The sequence below is a fragment of the Protomyctophum parallelum genome (assembly GCF_964188405.1).
Source record: "Protomyctophum parallelum genome assembly, chromosome: 19".
Lineage (NCBI taxonomy): Eukaryota > Metazoa > Chordata > Actinopteri > Myctophiformes > Myctophidae > Protomyctophum > Protomyctophum parallelum.
This window is the reverse complement of record NC_139717.1, coordinates 24,438,048-24,457,558: the sequence shown is the minus strand read 5'-3', so window position 1 is coordinate 24,457,558 and position 19,511 is coordinate 24,438,048.

Sequence of the window (19,511 nt, the reverse complement as noted above, 5' to 3'; positions counted from 1 at the left end):
GTTGTTGTATGACCAGACAAACTGCTCCTCACACCTGCACTGGAAACTGGAGCCATTTGGGTAACACACTGATAAAGAAATCACATAACAAAATAAAATAATTTAATTGTTGTAGAATGTAAGTAGTAGTAGTATAGTAGATGATGATTTTACCTGTGGTTATATTAATGTCTGAGACATTCACAGCTGGACCAAGAAATAGGGAAAAGTTGGAATTTTCCAGAAGGGTCTTGAGGATTTCCACTGTCTCCACAGCAGTCACATTTAATTCTACATCCACCTCATAGTCAGTCACGTCTAGTAATGCTACAGGGAATAGAAGTGAAATGGTGATCAATATTATACACTGTATTATAACAATTATTGTTATTATTGTTGCTGCCATGTTACAAAGAATACTGGTATAAAACAGTAAAACACACAGTTTTAAAGCTAGCATGAATACTAGCTAACCCTAACCAGCTCATTGGCCTTGTAGTTAGAGTGTCCGCCCTGAGACTGGGAGGTCGGGGTTTCAATCCCCGGCCGAGTCATACCAAAGACTCTAAAATGGGACTCCCTGCTTGACACTCAGCATCAAGGGTTGGATTGGGGGTAAGTCCCTGCGACATACTAGCGTCATGTCCAGGGGGTGTCCTTGTACATCAAGCTGCCTCACGCTACAGAAACAGGAGATACTGTAGGCTCCTGCCCTATGGGCCTCATGGCTCGGAAAGTCTACTTACTATGAATAATAGCTAGGCAGAGTCTATATGACGGCATTTCTTTTTTGTATAGGAAATGTTTTATAGGCAATATTTCAAAATATTTTTTGAGTGGTGCAACCACTCCAAAGAACAGCAATGTCCGTGTCCGCCTATGTGTTCACCTATGTGTCCGCCTATGTATGTGTTAATGAGCACGAGTATGACTATTAGTACCAGTAGGGGCGCTGTTGTGCCAGAGAGAGAGATAGTGCTGTACTGTTGCCTGCTAATGAGAGAGAGAGAGAGAGAGAGAGAGAGAGAAGGAGGGGGGAGGAGGGGGGGGGGGGGGAGAGAGAGGGGAGTTGCACAACTCAGTTCACACGGTTGTGATTTTTACTTTTGAGCATGACTAAATAGCACCAGTAAAACGCCCTGAGCGAGAAGCGAGCTCGCCCTAAAGAGCGAGCGTCTTAATACGGCACAGTTGAGAAGCAGGACTTAAACTATTGGGTGTCAGTGAGGTCAGATGTAGAGTTGCTGGTCCGTGGCGTCCTCTGTGAGACTCTGGTGGTGGCGCTGCTGGCGTTCCCTGGCCAGACGGCGGCGCCGCTTGTCGGCAGTGTGGAGGTCGCATTACTGAGGCAGATCAGCGTGTGCATGCCTGGGTGGCAGCAGACTGTCACCCAGGGTGACAGCAGACTGGGTGACTGGGTGACAGCAGACTGCTGGGCGAGCGCAGGCGCTTTGGCATGGGATCAACTTTGACCCAAAAATGCACAATGAAAAATACTACTATCTGGTAGCAGTGTCTTGAGTGTACAGGGTTTGATGAGTCTGGCCATACATGGAGCGTGTCTTGAGTGTACGAGGTGTATGAGGTCATATCGACATATGGAATGTCAGAACAGGTCAGCTCCATATATGGAGATCTAAGGGTGGCACCGTCTTGAGTGTACAGAGTTTGATGAGGTCAGATGAGGTCAGATCAACATTATGGAATGCATTCTGTATATTGGCCATCCATAAATGGAGATCTGGGGGCGTAGGCAGACCCGATGCGCATACCCGGTAACCTGAGACCTCTCGTGGCTTATTGCTTAATTCTAGCTTGACTATTATTTTGAAGATATCAGAATATATAGATAGAGCTATTTGCATCCATTACTCAACAAGACAATCTTCATAACCTAAATATCTGTCTCTCACGCTTCAGGAAACAGGATTCCAAGACGTTATTAGTCTGGAGAGTGGAGACACCAAACAACATTCCACAAGCAAGCTCTAATATGTCTTACTGTATATAAACTTGCATACCTGCCTTGACAGGTTGATGCTGCAGACAATAATTTGTTGTAGATTAAAGGTAGGTATATTCAGTGATTTCACTTAATTCACACACACACACACACACACACACACACACACACACACACACACACACACACACACCCTCACACACACACACACACACACACACACACACACACACACACACACATATCATATTACAGTTTTTAGAGCTGGGGGCGTGTAGAATGTCATATTGCAATTTTGGGCATGTTAAGAAGCGCTTTCGACACCCCGTGGATTGCGCAAAACGGCCTTGAATTAGTCATGGGAGTGTTTAAGGAGTGTTTGAGACGTACCCAATCAACGTCCGTACTATTCTCTTTACCAGTCAGCTGATGTCACATACGGAATGCGCACTTTGGGGATCGTGGTATTACATTTCTTCATGCTGGCACCATAGAAGACATGACATGACTTTGTCACATTTGGTTAATTATTCCTATTGCACTGCATGCTGTCACCTTTATGCCTCAAAATAATTTGTTTCTATTGAAAAACACCAGTAAAATAACGTTTATTATATTTTATTTCATTCAAGTCACGATGAAGGAATGAGTTGAATGGGTGCTGTAATGCTGTGCCTGTGGCCCCGATGGTATATGGTCTTCGCTCGTAGCATTTTATTGAAGAAGACTTGAATTGGGTGTGATACAGCATATGAAAGCAAACTTCCCAAGGATTATGGAGATGTTTTTATTTATTTTTAAGGTTGAGAAATGAAAGAATTATGGCCGTTTCTAATCTCAACATTTTACAAAAAAAAGAGCAAAAAGAGGCTGTTGCCATGTCTCATAGAAACAAGTAAATAGGTCTATAAAAAAATCCCAAAAGAAGCGCATATAACAGGGGTCTGTATATTTTAAATGAAGTACCATGTTTTTATTTTCTAGATAGTGAGTCTGCCATATCCAGATTAATTTTAATGACACCACATTAAAATAAAATAAACATATTTTGATTGTCCACAAATATAAAGTTCTTCCTTCTTTTTAATATATGTTCTTGCACATTGTTATAATGATCATTATATATCCCCCTGCAGTCAGAGTACATCGTTTTAATGAATGAATGTGATGCATTGTGAGCTGGTAGATCTGCTATTTTCAAAAGTAATCTTGGAAATTTTTTATTTAATTTTTGGATTAGCCGTCCTTAGTTGGGCAAATGCATTCATCTGGGGATCCTTGACATGGGAATGTGCTGTGTCAGGATCACTTGTTTAAACAACATTAGGAGAAAAGCCCAAATAACCACTTTAGAAACAAGAAAAGCAACCACAACTAGTACTACCAATATTTATACAAGCAACTTTACAGAAAAAGAAGCCGCTTATAATAAACAGACATGGCAACACTCCAGCAGAGTTCAGAGCCGCTCAAGTGTAAAATCAAACAGTGCTTTTTGCATTTATGAGGTGGTCAGACCCACGTCTAATCGTTATGCGCTGAGTGTTTTTAGGTCAAGGGGCTTAATAGCAAATTGCGCAAAGCGAAAATAATTAACATATGGACACTCCCACAATGCTAAAATATTCAGGAACGCCGTATGCCATATATGTGTGCGTTCAACACGGGCCGATATGCCTTTCATAATACGATTGTGCGCAGAGCGAGGGCAATTTATGTATTACCCCATTGTAAAACGGACCTTCAAAATCCAGCCCACGGTATCTAAAGAGCACAAAGCACCTTTCTGAATGTACAAAGTATCGAGAGACTTTCCACTGTTACCTTTCTGTCAGTCAAATCTCGCGATACCTCAGAGCCAGAAACGATACCTGCTGCTGTTTAGATCCTCAAATAAAATGATATACTGTGCACTCTGTGCACATCGAAAAGCAAGTGATTAGAAAACAAACTGTGATATGCCTTCTTTTATATTCCTGAACCGATTATATGACAAAGGTCTTAATTGTTCATAAATAATGTTTGTTATGAGCTGGTCCAGCCGGCTCCATTCACTGCCATGTATTAATTGAACTTCCGTTGTGAGTTGGCTCCCATGAAAGTGTCCATGAAAGTGTCATGGAGCAGCCCAGTCACGTGACCATTTCCTTTCCTTCTTAAAGCTTCCTTGCATGCAATCAGGATGAGAGGGGCCTTCCTCCAATCATGATCGAGTGGGGGCGGGCCTTGGTGCACGTGCTGTTGAACTTGAACTGTTGCGTGTCCCCCCACTGTAGAGCGTGTGCATGTGCACATCTTGTTACCGGGGCGGACCGGGGGCCGGGGGTTTTCCAAATCACCCAAATCACTGAATGCTCTTTTAATTGAGCCTCTGACCCATTTTCTTTTGTACAATTGATTTCACTAAACTTAAGCTGGACTCACAAAGATTTTGAAAAGTGATAGCAAGTACACTATCTTATCGGAGAATCATAAACATGCAGATACTACACAATTTAATTTAATTTAATTTAATTTAATAATAGGGTATCACAGACTAGAACAACATTTTATTTGACCAATTACCTGATTGATAACCTGAATGACCGATAAATACAATTATCACAGGCCTGTTGGCCGGCTGCCTTGCTCAACGATATACAGTTATACAGTATAATCAGCTCGCAATCTCATCCGTGGTGCTCTTATACATCGCAGACACCTACTGTATGTTCTATGTACTGTGTAGGCTCATATCGCGGCTCAATATCACAAACTGACAGCATTCACAATTGCCTTTTGTAAAAGCCTCTGCCTTTGGTATAGCAACGTAGATCTACGTTGCTACGTTGTGTCACTGTGTTTGTACAGTCTGTACTGTAGGTGTAATATCTATATTACACATACAGTACAGACTGTACAAACACAGTGACACTGATCATATCAGATCAAGTTACTAGCCTACCTACACTATCAGCCATCTCTTTCATCTCTCATTCTCTGTCAACCAGTTGAATGCGGTCAAAATGCGTTGTGTAGCCTGAAACATGTTATTCTCTGTAATATTACAGCACAGCGCACACGTCACACACAATGCGGTGTATCCGGTTGATCTAGGCTACATTCCCCATCTAAGCTCAGCCTCAGGCAGGGCAGGCAACCCAAAATTGCCCTACATTTCCCGTAGCGCGTATCCAGCTTCAGTGGCGTGCACAGACATTTAGAGGGGCAGGTGCTCAAGTGAAAAAAGGGCACCTTGTGCAGCGCGTGGAACCGGCTGGTTGCCTTAACCCATTTTGGGGCGGGAACCCATTTTGGTGTTAGCATTATGGTATGCTTTAGCTATTGAAAAATAGCAGATCTACAAGCTCATAGCACGCCACCAAGTGGCGCGCTACGAGTTTGTATGTCTGCTAAAAAAAATGATCGAAGAACCACTGACATAGAAACATAGCTTTAGATTGTGGGGGCCTAAATAATATAGTAGAAGCGTTTTATCAAGAATTGATCAATGTCACCATGGTCCACACAATACAAATTAAGAAAAAAAGAATTACGTTTATTTATTTATTTTTAGAGCACATTGCCAAAAGGGCATGGGGTGCTCTAGCACCCGCTAGTGTCTATCTGTGCACGCAACTGTCCAGCTTAATAGTCTCACTTACTCCACTTACTGACACATTTGGTGATATAAATTCAGTCAATGGGCTAAAACTGGATGGAAACAACATGTGTAAAATTAAAGAAATAACAGCAGAAGGCTGTTTGGGCCGGTCCTTCGCACGGGTTGTTATCAACTCATCATGATCATGGTGTTCAAAGCAGTGTGCGTATGTTTGTTACTGCTGACTTTTTCCAGCATCCGAGCCCTGGCGTATATATTTGATCATACACCAAACTATATGATAAGCTTGCTTGTTATAGTCATACCAACACTGCACACATCTCAAAATAATTGTCAGTGATCTAATGTTTACAGATACTCCTTGATATCTTATCTTTTGATATTTATAACATATATTTTGGTGTGAATTGATGCATTCCCAATTCCCATGTTTGTAAGAATAATGCGATTACCTGATATCAGCTTACAGTACTGTCCATCAGTTGGAATGGCATTGATGCATTTGCAGATGCCCCTGGTGGTGATGTTATCACAGGCTCCATAAGTGATACAGCTGCTGTAGGGCCAACCATACTGCTCCTCACATCTACACTGGTACCCATTGCCATTTGGAGCGCACACTGGAAGCAGAGATGTTTCTTTCAATTTGAATATTGATACTGCTCCTAATAATAATGGCTACAGGCAAGAAATATTAGTATTGTAGTATTGAAATTACTATACCTCTATACCGACAGCTTATGTGAAAATATCTTTTTGCACTTAATTATTTATTTTTATTATTTTTCACTTATTAGTTATTAGCCTATAAAAGTTAGCCTACAAAATACTTAGTTTAAAAGGGGAATGAAACTCTATGCTGGTTTTGTAGTTCAGGTTAAAATAAACTACAGCAGGTTAGAAACATGGCTGTCTGCAAAAGTCTGACCTTGAGTAGGACACGATGTAACACAATGCTAACATCTAACACCATTCATTTAGCTGCAGGTGCATTGCTTATGTAATCTGCTAATCTGCTGCAGTTAAATTAACGTAAGCGTGTTGTTTGTACTGTAGCTACAGTAAAACTAGAAAAAATGTGAGAACAACTCAGTCACAAATTGACCGGGTGCACAGGTCAGAAGAGTTCAAAGAAACTGGAGAATGTCAGTGCATGCTGACCTTCTTGAATGCACTTGACTCACCGAAGTGTCCTTGAAGATACAGTACTTTCTTTTAGAATGAAGTCACTGAACTTGTTTTGTAGCTACAATACTCACCAGTGGTGATTTCGATGTATGTGATTTCGGTGTCATTATTCATTTGCAGAGGGAAGCTTCCAGCAGAGCGAATCTGGTCTAATAGTTCAGTGCTTGATGCATTCACTTCAACATCAATGATATAGTTCCATTGATTTGGAAGCACTGTCGGGGTAGAAAACATAAATGGGTACAGTATGAACCTCCAACAACAATGAAATTACTAAAATATAGCCTACAGTAGAGTTTGTTGGAAGAGATATACTAATACTAGAAGTCAAAAATGTATTGTAAACACCTAAAATTGCTATTCTTGTCCGTTATTCTTCTACTTAAAGGATAAACACATGCGGTTTCTTAGGCTACTTAAAGGACAACTCTGCAGTTTTTCAAGCTCATCAGCATTTATATGTTTATTGAATTACCCTGAAGAAGGCACTCAGGTGGTCTTTAATAAAAGTGTTTTGCATCGTGACTACGAGCTGTGCGACCTATCCACATGGGATCTCAGGATCCACATGCAGGGATCTCAAAAATCATAAAAGGTAAGTGAAAAAGGTTCGATGGCCTACTGGCAGTATCCATGAGAAATTGGATACTGATCGGACTAGCGGTTTGCAATAATATGAGCTCCACACACAATATGAGTGCGCCACACACGCATATTATGTGTGGACCAACTGGGCTTGTCGCTGACTGAAGCTGAGCCCCTAGCACTGGACCGACCCAAATGGAGAAGATTGGTGAAACTGATTGGCTCTACGCATGGCGACGCCTCCGCCACCGAGCAAGAGACCTGATGATGATGACACACGCACGCACGCACGCACGCACGCACACACACACACACACACACACACACACACACACACACACACACACACACACACACACACACACACACACACACACACACACACACACACACACACACACACACACACACACACACACACATACACATACACACACACACACACCTTCTAGATAGTCTCCCACAGAGCCACACCGTTAACCCCTTAATGTAGCTTATAGCTACAGTATATTATCAGGCTTTCACACAGAAATTAGTTGAAAAAAGATTTCATGAATTGACATTAAGCCACCTATTACAGCAATGTTAACATCAAATTACTTCATTGTGCATCCACTCTAATTGTTGCTTATCAAAATGTCTCTACTGTATACAGTACATTGTACTAACCATTCCTTCTCTCTCTGATGTGAGGTAGCAAGTCTTCAACATCGGGCACCTGAGATTAGAATAAAGACTTGATTAACTTGAGCAAATGTAAATGATCCATTCATTGTTTGACTGGTACCGAGTTTAGCTTGAAAACAGTTTTGTTTTATATGCAAACAAGGATGTAATATACTCAAATGAATATCCGGTAGGCTAAACTGTAAAATCCTCAGTGTTAATTTATCCAGGGACACGCAGCCAACAATAATAACATCATAGAATTTTGCGGGCCTTTGGCCCGCTCATCCTAGCACCACGCGTCGCCAATGGGATGAAGGCAATTGCGTGAGGGTGATTGGGTTTTTGTTTTTTGTACTTGGAAAAGCAAACATGGCAACCCATGATGTTTTCATATACCCAGTTGCGTGGATAGTGCAAATGTGGCAACCTGGCTGAGTGGCCCTGTTAAGCTAAATTCCAATATCGCAACTTTCACACTCGCTCACTCTCCTCGCGTCCTCCACTCGCTCCTCGGCTCCGCCCCCAGCGAGGAGGAGAGGAGGAGGAGAGGATTCTATGCGAGGACAGAGTGGTGGTCGAATTTTCCTCTAGAATGGGAATGTACTACGCTGTCATTTCAAAGCGACGGCGCATTCCGCGATCACTAATGACGTGTATCAATTCAATTCAAAGGGCTTTATTGGCATGGGAAAACATACGTTAACATTGCCAAAGCAAAAGTGGTGGAACAATACAGTGTCACACAGCTGGATCACTGGAACTCCGAACAGAGCCGTATACAGTCTACAGAATAGACAATTCATCATTTTGTACATGTAACCGAGGGTCCGAGGCCAATGTGTATGTATTGGTAACATGTGCAAGGCAAGGCTATTTATTCCTGAAATAGTGAATAAGCGCCAGGATGCGCACACGTATAAATCACCCCCCTCCTCCGACAGTCAGTCCTCCTCCGCGGTCTTTGCAAATAACGGACACTATAACAGGAATTAGTTATAGTCTCTCTGACTTTCATATTCAGTTCAGTCCACATATAAATAAATACATTTTTGTCACCGTAATTCATAGCAGTCTGTGCATTCAGGCATGCACAGAGATAAATTAACTATAGCTTTTGAGGTGCGCACAATATAGCCGGCCTAATTTATATATCCTACTTTTATTATGCTTATATCACACAACGCAATAAAGCCAGTGGCTTGTTGTGGTCCTTTCACTTTCAGATAAGTAGGCTAGATAGGCTACTTTATCATTCTGAAGCTCTATTCATTCAGCGAAAATGTGTCTCTTCAACAAACAGTTGAACAGTGCGTGCATGTGTGTGTTGGCCGTTGGGTCAGCGACTTCAGCCAGTCAGCCGGCCGGCAGCTAGTGGATGGGGTGGGGTGGGGGGTGCATAGTATCGGGTTTCAAGCAGTGTTTTTGTGCCACATGTGGAGGAGGCTTATGTCACTGGAGAAGGAAAAACAACATGTACACGTGATGCGGAAATCCGCTGCGAGGAGACAAAATACCCCACCGAGCCTGCACCTGATGTACACTCGCTCTATGCGGTCTCGGAGAGCCCACTCGGCTCCTCCACTCGACTCCGAGAGACAGCGAAATCCATTCGGGGCGGAGACGTAGGTCCCAACCTATTATCTTCCGTCGTGGCTTATTATTCAATAGGTCGCGGTTTAAATATTAATTCGTCCCGACGGTTTAATAATTCGCCCCAACGTTTATTTTCGTCGGGGCGAATGATGAATTCGTCGGCGTATTACAACTCGTCGTGCCGTATTAATTAATACGTCGAAAGGGTGCATGCCTTTTGTGGAGAACCTGCAGGGCAGCAGGCCTTTTTACGCGTGCATCGTGCCCGGGCCCGGCACCACCGCGTGCGCCTCGCCGGCCCGGTTCCGTGGAGCTCTCCGCAGTCTCCGGGCGAGCCTGCGTTCCCGAGCTCTCACCTCTTTTGCGCACCGAAAAGAGCAGATCTACCCCTGGGTCCCCGTGGACCGCATGTGTGTGTGTGTGTGTGTGTGTGTGTGTGTGTGTGTGTTTGTGTGTGTTAGAGACCTGCAAGCCCGTACTGACGGGGCCCGGCCCGGCCCACCAAAACGGGCCGGGCCGGGCCGACTTTGTCACTGCCCAACAGGCCCAGGGCCGGGGCGGGCTCACGCGCCGTTATATTAATTTTCCGATGTGAATTTCACCCAGACTGGACTTGCAAGCACACTAAACGTGTTTTACATTCTATCTCTCTCGCTCCGCGCCTATAAACTCTCGTCCTCTCTCTCTCCTAATTATTGTGCAGCGCATTTGTACACACACACACACACACACACACACACACACACACACACCGAGTACTAAGTAAGTAGCCTATAGGCTACGGCTCTAAAAAATTAAATACTGCGGGAGCATTATTACCACACTAAACAAAGTTGATTGACAGTGCACGTGCAGCAGCTACTGTATAAAATTATATTTATGTAGGCTACTATTTTAGGCCCGTGCAGGGCTCTAGTGTGTGTGTGTGTGTGTGTGTGTGTGTGTGTGTGTGTGTGTGTGTGTGTGTGTCGCATGCGTGCGTGCATTACATTGTATTTTGATTTGAAATAAATAATGATGAATAGATGTCTATACTGTTGCTTGTGTGTGTGTTTTTTAGACAATAGACCACTTAGCATTTGATTTAACTATGAAAGAAATGAAGACGATGAAGGATATCATGAAATGTATGTTTCACTATATGTAAAATACCATGACTCTCCCTCTGAATGAAATTAAAAATCGGGTCCTACTAAATTAACCCTAAAAATATATAGGGTAGTGCCCAAGCCCTGTTAGCCATGAGTACAAGTAGATGATTTGATTATAGATAAGTGAGCGCTATGATATTAAAATGGACTGAGCTGTGATTGCGCCGTACTGCGCAAAATGGAGTCGCCAGGGGCCACTGGCCTATTATGCCTATAAATGCATATCATGCCTGTTGGTGGTTCAGTAATAATTAGCATAAGTTATTATTAACGAAAAACATCTAATACTATTTTAAATTGGTCTAGTAAAGTTAGTAACTAATCAGAAGCAGCAACCATTTTGTTTCAAACAACTGAACTAGACCAATAAAATAGTAGGCTAGTATTTATGTTTTTCGTTAATAAAAATACATGCTAATTATTATTGAACGTAAGTACGCTGGTATGTACGCTATGGTACACTATGAGCTTGTAGATCTGTTTATTTTAAGCATGCGCCGCTGCATTCTGTCAGAATCTCGTGTGTGTGTGTTTGTGTGTGTGTGTGTGCACACACACATGTGCACACATGTGTGCTATATATGTTATAGCTCTAGAGACGCAGAGACAGAGACATATCTATATTATCCGCCTAAGGCGAGTCATTGAGACACAGACAGACAGACAGACAGACAGACAGACAGACAGACAGACAGACAGACAGACAGACAGACAGACAGACAGACAGACAGACCTGTCAATGCGCTATATGAGCGCGGTGAGCTTTGATGATTGGCTAAATTAATATAGCCTTGTATATAAATTCATATGTCCTTGTAGGTTATCTATTGTGTTGGGGGGTCGCCCAGGGACCCCCACCCTCCCCCCCCCCAGAAGGACGATCGTAATCACATTGCCTTGCGCTGTGCGTAAAATAGTATTTTTTTTCAGTATGAGGCTACGCAGCTTCTACACAAAGTGCAAAGGGACCCCCCCCCCCCCAAGGGTCCACATGGGGTGGGTGGGGAGGCACACGGATAGGAGCACACGCGCTCAGACTGTATAGGTGCGCTACCCGTTAAAAACTAACGGGGTCGCTGTGTCGCAGTTGAATAATATGTTTATTTCAGCGGACAAAGAAACACACACACACACACACACACACACACACACACTAGAGCCCTGCACGGGCCTAAAATAGTAGCCTACTTAAATATAATTTCATACAGTAGCTGCTGCACGTGCACTGTCAATCAGCGCAACGCGTTGTGAGCTTGCAGATCGGCTATCGCCGACTCACGCTGCATTATAAAACCCAGAGTAGACGGACAATAATAAGAACACTTACGTTATGTATCTGCATTCTGCAGTTTCTGCAATGTACAAATCCAACTTTGTTTAGTGTGGTAATAATGCTCCCGCAGTATTTAATGTTTTTAGAGCCGTAGCCTATAGGCTACTTACATAGTACTCGGTGTGTGTGTGTGTGTGTGTGTGTGTGTGTGTGTGTACAGCTGCGCTGCACAATAATTAGGAGAGAGAGAGGACGAGAGTGTATAGGCGCGGAGCGAGAGAGATAGAATGTAAAACACGTTTAGTGTGCTTGCAAGTCCAGTCTGGGTGAAATTCACATCGGAAAATTAATATTACGGCGCGTGAGCCCGCCCGGCCCTGGGCCAGTTGGGCAGTGACAAAGTCGGCCCGGCCCGTTTCGGTGGGCCGGGCCGGGCCCCGTCGGTACGGGCTTGCAGGTCTCTAACACACACACACACACACGTGCGGTCCACGGGGACCCAGGGGTAGATCTGCTCTTTTCGGTGCGCAAAAGAGGTGAGAGCTCGGGAATGCAGGCTCGCCTGGAGACTGCGGAGAGCTCCACGGAACCGGGCCGGCGAGGCGCACGTGGTGGTGCCGGGCCCGGGTGTGTGGGCCGATCGCCGGGCACGATGCGCGCGTAAAAAGGCCTGCTGCCCTGCAGGTTCTCCACAAAAGGCATGCACCCTTTCGACGTATTAATTAATACGGCACGACGAGTTGTAATACGCCGACGAATTCATCATTCGCCCAGACGAAAAATAAACCGTCGAGGCGAATTATTATCAAACCGCCGCGACCTATTATAAAATACGTCGCGAACGCCGATGGATTTATAAATAGCCCTGACGAAAATAAACGTTGGGGCAAATTATTAAACCGTCGGGACGAATTAATATTTAAACCGCGACCTATTGAATAATAAGCCACGACGGAAGATAATAGGTTGGGACCTACGTCTCCGCCCCGAATGGATTTCGCCCCACCTGCCCGAGTGACCGAGTGGGAGTAAGTGAGTGGCCGAGATTTTGGGTATTGGAATTTAGCTTTAGTGTTGGGTTTTTTTCCGTAGGAGAGCAAGCAGGGCAAGTTGCAATCTTTCTATATATATGTATGCCATGTTGCTTGAAAGCCGCAATTGTGGCAACCTAGCGGGAATAGTATGCTGGACTGTACTGTACTGCTCTAGACTGTACTGTACCGTCACCTACTCTTTTGTACTGTACTGTACTGTACTGTCCCCTACTCCGTTGTACTGTACTGTACTGTACTGTACTGTACTGTACTGTACTGTACTGTACTGTACTGTAATCATTAGTACTATACTGTACTGTACTCATTAGTACTATACTGTACTGTAATCCACTGTACTGTACTGTACTGTACTGTACTGTACTGTACTGTACTGTACTGTAATCCTTTGTACTGTACTGTAATTCTTTGTTGTGTGCTGTACTGTACTGTGTTGTACTGTACTGTGCTGTTCTGTACTGTACTGTACTGTACTGTACTACTGTACTGTACTGTACTGTACTGTACTGTACTGTACTGTACTGTACTGTTCTTTGTGTTATTATTGTTATTGTAGTGTTCGTTGTGTTATTATTATTGTTGTGTTTTTATTATTATTATTATTATTGTTGTTGTGTTTAAAATATTTAGTGAAGTGTGAGTGGGTTGTGAGCAGTGTAGCAGTTGCATGTACACTGTGCCCTGGCTCCCCCTAGTGACCATGTTTGATACGTGCAGTGGACGCGCATAGCCAATCTGAGGGCTCAGACAGACGATGAATGTATCATGCAAGGTTTCATAGATCCAGTTGCTTGTATTAGTTGTGTTAGTTGTGTTTTGGCAATGGGTTACGTGCAAGCAATGGAAAGCCATGGGAAACACGCAATTTGGGATGTTATGCATCCACATGTGGATATCTGTTTCTGGCACCATGGCATGTGTAGCAGGTAGGTTGACATTATACTATGTAGACGTGTCGAGGACTCGAGATGAACGGAGGGACATGTGAGAACATGACGGCGATGTTGCACAGGAAACAGTGTCCCTCCCAACATGCAACATGTGCGTGCGTGGGTGTGGGTGTGGAAGGGAGGCGACATTGGTGGCAGTGCAATGAGCATTGTTCCGCGGGTGGTGTTGTGGCTCTGAGGCCGGCGTGGCATGAGGAGATAGCGGTGGAACTACGCAGAGGGTAAATCTGTGACAACACTGCCGTGTGCGTGCAGTGGGTCGGATGGAGGTGCAGTGGTTAGGAGGGAGGTCTCGACATGACGTAGCTATTGACTTTGGGTTCCTTACATTAGCTATTTATATATATAGTGTGTACCATAAACACAACAGGCCTACCTGTGGAGCCGGGCTTGAAATCTCAAAAACTTCCTGTGTTTCCAAAATATAGTACGTCAGTAGAAGGCCAATGACAGTGCAGATATTCGTTAATATTGCCATTCCTGTCAAGAAGATCAGAGAGAACGAAACAAGGGTAAGGTCAAACAAACACTTAAACCATATACTTTGTACCCCCGGGGTGTACCTTCCTTTTTTCCCTCTACACACCAAATATAAACTCACAACTCGTTGGAGTGGCCATGCAGCCAAGCCGGAGGCAATGGTGTTAGGAAGTGAACTCGGGTGTCAGCTTTGATGGTGAATGGAAAAACGTAATGCAACTTACAATACATTGTCTATTCACACGTCCGGGTATATCGTACGTAATCATACACGTAGGACTTATTTTTTAGATTTCAGGTACAGTAGCACATGACCATGTGATGTGGAGTACCGTAACTCCCACACCTGCACATCAACATACTGTGTGGCACGTACACCACATGTTAATCCACAGCATTCAGTATAGCCTATTATACCCACTACTGTGACTCATGTGATGATGAGCCATTCATTAAAAATATTAAATAAAAAATAGGAATCCGCCAACAGTGTACGACAACTGTGTCATTTTCTAAAGTTATAATCGCAGCACAATCAAAACATTCTGCCGGTGTCTGCCGGTGCAAGCCCACGTTTGATTAACTCCAAGTCTCCAACATACATATTGTTTATTTTATATAAATTGCCTAGAGGGTGAGTGTGTGTGAGGACCGATGGTGGCTGGTGGACAAACGACATCCGGACTTAAGAGGCACAGCATTTCTCCGATCCTCACCAAACTTGGCATAAACACTGTTCAGGGGCCTGACTTGAAAATAGTCACACAAGAGACCACATATGGACCCAAGGGGCACCATTGGTGTCACAGGTGCACCGTTCCTCCAAACCGCACTAAACCTGGCACATACAGTATAGTCACACTATGTCCCAAGTCACATGCACACATGTGCCACAGTCGCACCATTTCTCCAATCCGCACCAAACTTGTCACAAACACTGATCAGGGGACTGGCATGAGAATAGTCACACAAAAAACTAAATTGCACACATATGGGGCGCTACAGTGGTGTTACAGCAGTGTTTAATCCAGTGCTCAAACCAGTTTAAACCCGGGGTCCCAATTTTGTTGAAATTAAATAAATACATTGAAAATGTCATTTTCAAATATTAAATTTTTGAAAATATCTGTAAGCTCGCAATACAACATATATATGACCGGTAGTGAGCTTATAGATAGTCTTTTTATTTATTTTCAATGTTTGGACAAAAAAAAGTAGATTTTCAAAATAATTTAGAAAAGTCTGAGAGTAAAATTAATGGTTAAATAGAATAGAATTAAATGACAACTTCAGAATATTATTGACAATGATAATGAGTAATTCAGTTATATAAAATGAAAAAATAAATTATTGATGAGAACTATAGTTTTTTGTTTGTTTGTTTGTTTGTTACAAAAACAGCCATTTACTTTAAAGGCAATGCATGATTATTTCACATAATAGAAAAGCATACCCCCACTACAGCAAGTTGGGCGCGAATCAACAATACTGATGAAGGTCGCCACTGCCAGCCCTGTTGACATAGAGAATGAAGAACAATCACTGCATCTGTATACTATAATATACACTACAGCACTGTTTTAAGTGAGATCAAATTCCTCAAATCACAGTCCTTTATAGCTTACTTCCTCATAAATGTTGGCTTAATTCTAATGTTTTGTGGTTAACAGTAGTCCCTCACTGGCACTGTGCCAGCATGTTCTACATTACTGACAATCGTCAGAACATTACACTAATATACCAACACCAATATTTTGACACAGCTTTCTTACCATGGGGGAGTTTGTCCCTCTCCAGCTAATAATCCTCCCCTTGAAATTGACAGAGCTCTGTCATAGCTTGTATAACATCCTATATTGAGTATAGTCCACAGAGCTTACTGGCAGTCCCACCACCCGCAACGTGATGCGAGTTGTGGGAAGAAACAAATACTTCCTGAAATATGGTAATTAAGGTCACCTGTTAAACAGGTTTCATATTTCTTTTAGACAGAGACTATAGAGTTTGATGCATGTTGTGTGGGTGTCTGTCTGTGTGCGTGTGTGTGTGTGTGTGTGTGTGTGTGTGTGTGTGTGTGCGTGCATGCGTGCATGTGTGTGTGTGTGTGTGTGTGTGTGTGTGTGTGTGTGTGCATGCGTGAGTGCGTGCGAGTGTGTGTGTGCAATCCGTGCATGTGAGTGTGTGTGTGTGTGTGTGCGTGCATGTGCGCGCGCAAGAGTGCGTGTGTGTGTTGGCCGTGCATGGGTGAGAAAGACAATAGACTGGGAGACAATCTGAAAGGATTAACAGATCTCTTATACAATGGATCCAGCGACCAGGAATCACAGACAATGAAAAGATGGGTCACTGAATATGCGCCAGAACCAAAGCGTTCCCTCTCAAGTAAAAAAAAAGAGAAGTGTGTCCATTGTTGTATGCTCAGATACATTCAATGTAACTGAAGCCAAGAAACACAGTGACACGCAGTAACAGCTCAATAGAGCATAGATATGCAGAAACAAAAAGAACTGAGGGTTACACGGGTAACCCAGGTTCTCTGAGAGCCTGGCTCTCCACTACATATTATTCAATATGTATGGGAACTGACCCCACGGGGCAGTGGACGTGGATATCTCTTTACGACACAACATCTATGGTGGCCCTGCCCAGATGCCAATGCACCGTGGGGTCAGTTCCCGTACATATTGAATAATATGTAGTAGAGAGCCAGTCTCGAACACGATAGAGAACAGGCCTTACATTGGGCTACCATATTACAGTTAATTTACCTAACAGTTATATCTCTCAGCAGCAGTTTGGTCCAGAGACAATGGCCCACCTGTCAACTACTGTCCTATAACTATGGTTAAATTGTAGATGGGTTGTCAGCCATGAATGGAAATCCATCTAGGTCTAGAAGTACATACTGTACTTACTGCAATGCACTCTTAACTACCTCTGTGCCCTTTTCAACTGTATGTTATGACCTGATTTGTGTTTATATATTGTAAACCGTGTAAACTGTATGCCAGATTAACCTTTCAGCATGAAAAGGATTTGCCTAGAATAGAATAGAATACTTTCCAATTAACGTTGTGACCGGGGTACGACAGGACTCTCTCTCTCTCTCTCTCTCTCTCTATCTACTGTATATCTCTCTATCTCATTCTCCATCCATCCATCTTCAACCGCTTATCCGTAGTAGGGTCACAGGGGCAACAGCTCCACCAGAGTGTTCCACACTTCCCTCTCCAGAGCAACATTTTGTGACTTCCTCCTGGAGGATCCCAAGATGTTCCAAGGCCAGTGAGTCTATGTGTTTCCTCCAACTGTGCCTTGGTCTGCCCCAGTGGTCTCCTCCCAGTGGGATGTGCCCTTAGAGTATATATTAATAGAGACGGCACCCGGAGGAAACCCTGAGGCGAAATGGACATAGTGGCCGAATTTGGTAGCGCTGGGCCAAACACATAAACGCGCTGGTCGGTTGACTATCATTGCACAAGTTCATGATGACACGTGAACGCTGAACGCGTGCAATGATAGTCAACGGCCAGCGTGTTCATGTGTTCAGTGATGCTTGTGGAACTTGGCTTCGTCTCATTCCTGACTGCATCACTGTCGTGGCAATAATCACGTTAAACCACACCCTCTTGTGTAATATTGCTTAATAATGCACCTCCTCTTTCAAGCTGAGCCTGGAGCTACTAACTAAGTGTGGTTCAGTGGGTATAGGCTAATCGAAACAACATTTCAGAATACCCTGGCAACGCTTAGCTACAAAATTAGCAACAAACTTGTTTAAATGTTATTTGGAACTTTTAGCAACTGTTGAAAAATGACTCAAACACTAAAATACAGAATGGGCATTCTCCCTCCAAGGCTCCAAACGATTTTCTGTCTGCCTTCCTTGACTCCTGCAGTGTGCTGTTGTGAGAGCAACGTAGTGAGTGACAGCCTTGATTGTAGTAAAGCAGCAAGTCAATTGCAGCAGCAAGTATAGCCTACAGAGTACCATGCATTCCACAGTTACATGTTTTATTTTATTATTATTATTATTATTATTATTATAAAATAATTTAGACTAGAGTAAAACCGTTTTTAGCCTGAATGATGTCTTGCTCAAATATGGAGGGACAGCAGGATTTGGATGAATTATGAATTAACTAAAAAAGAAAACCATTTGTGTACGGTATGGTTACTATGGGCACTATGAGGTCAGTCATTTCCATATTGGGTTTCAGTGTGATTTGACAGATTAATTAAAGTTTACTTTTATACAAACTAAATGTTAAATATCAGAAAAATATGTATTTTAGAAACATTTGAAATCTTACTTAAGTCAAAGGTATTGGCATCATATAGGGCCTACTTAAAGCAGCAAAAGTAATTTATGCAGATCCATTTCACATAATATGTGAAATGGATCTGCATAAATCACTTTTGAACATAATCATAATTGTTGTAGGCCTAGTCCTAATTCGAAATATGTGTACATATACAAATATGTATATATATATGTATATATACGAGGTTGGTATAAGGTCAATAACAGGTCTAAAGCATTTACAATAGCAGAGAGCTCTATAGGACTCAGAGCAGCAGTCGTACCCATGCAGCTTTGCATGCAGTCGTACCAGCAGAGGTGAGCGCACCTAATGATGCGCTCTGCTTGTGCACAAGTAGGCCATTCATGGCCTTGTGTGCAAGGCGCAAGTTGGCATCTCGAGAGTGCATTTCTAGTTAAATCTGCAAAGTAACAAATTATTGAACTAAAGCAAACAAGTCAAAGTCCAGTAAAAAGAAGGCTACAAAATTATGTCCCTCTGAGATGTAGGCTAGAATAGAAATTAAAATTAGCATAAAATGGAAATAATCAAGCAAAGTAAAAGTACTTTTTCATTTTGAGTAAGGTATATATAGTTACTCTACACTATCGGGACAGTTCGGACTGATGTCGGCTACCCATTGTCAGGTTTCTTCCTTGTTCACATCTTTGTGCATGAATGATGGGTTTTCCCCATTAGTTTCGTAGTCTGTTCCTTCTC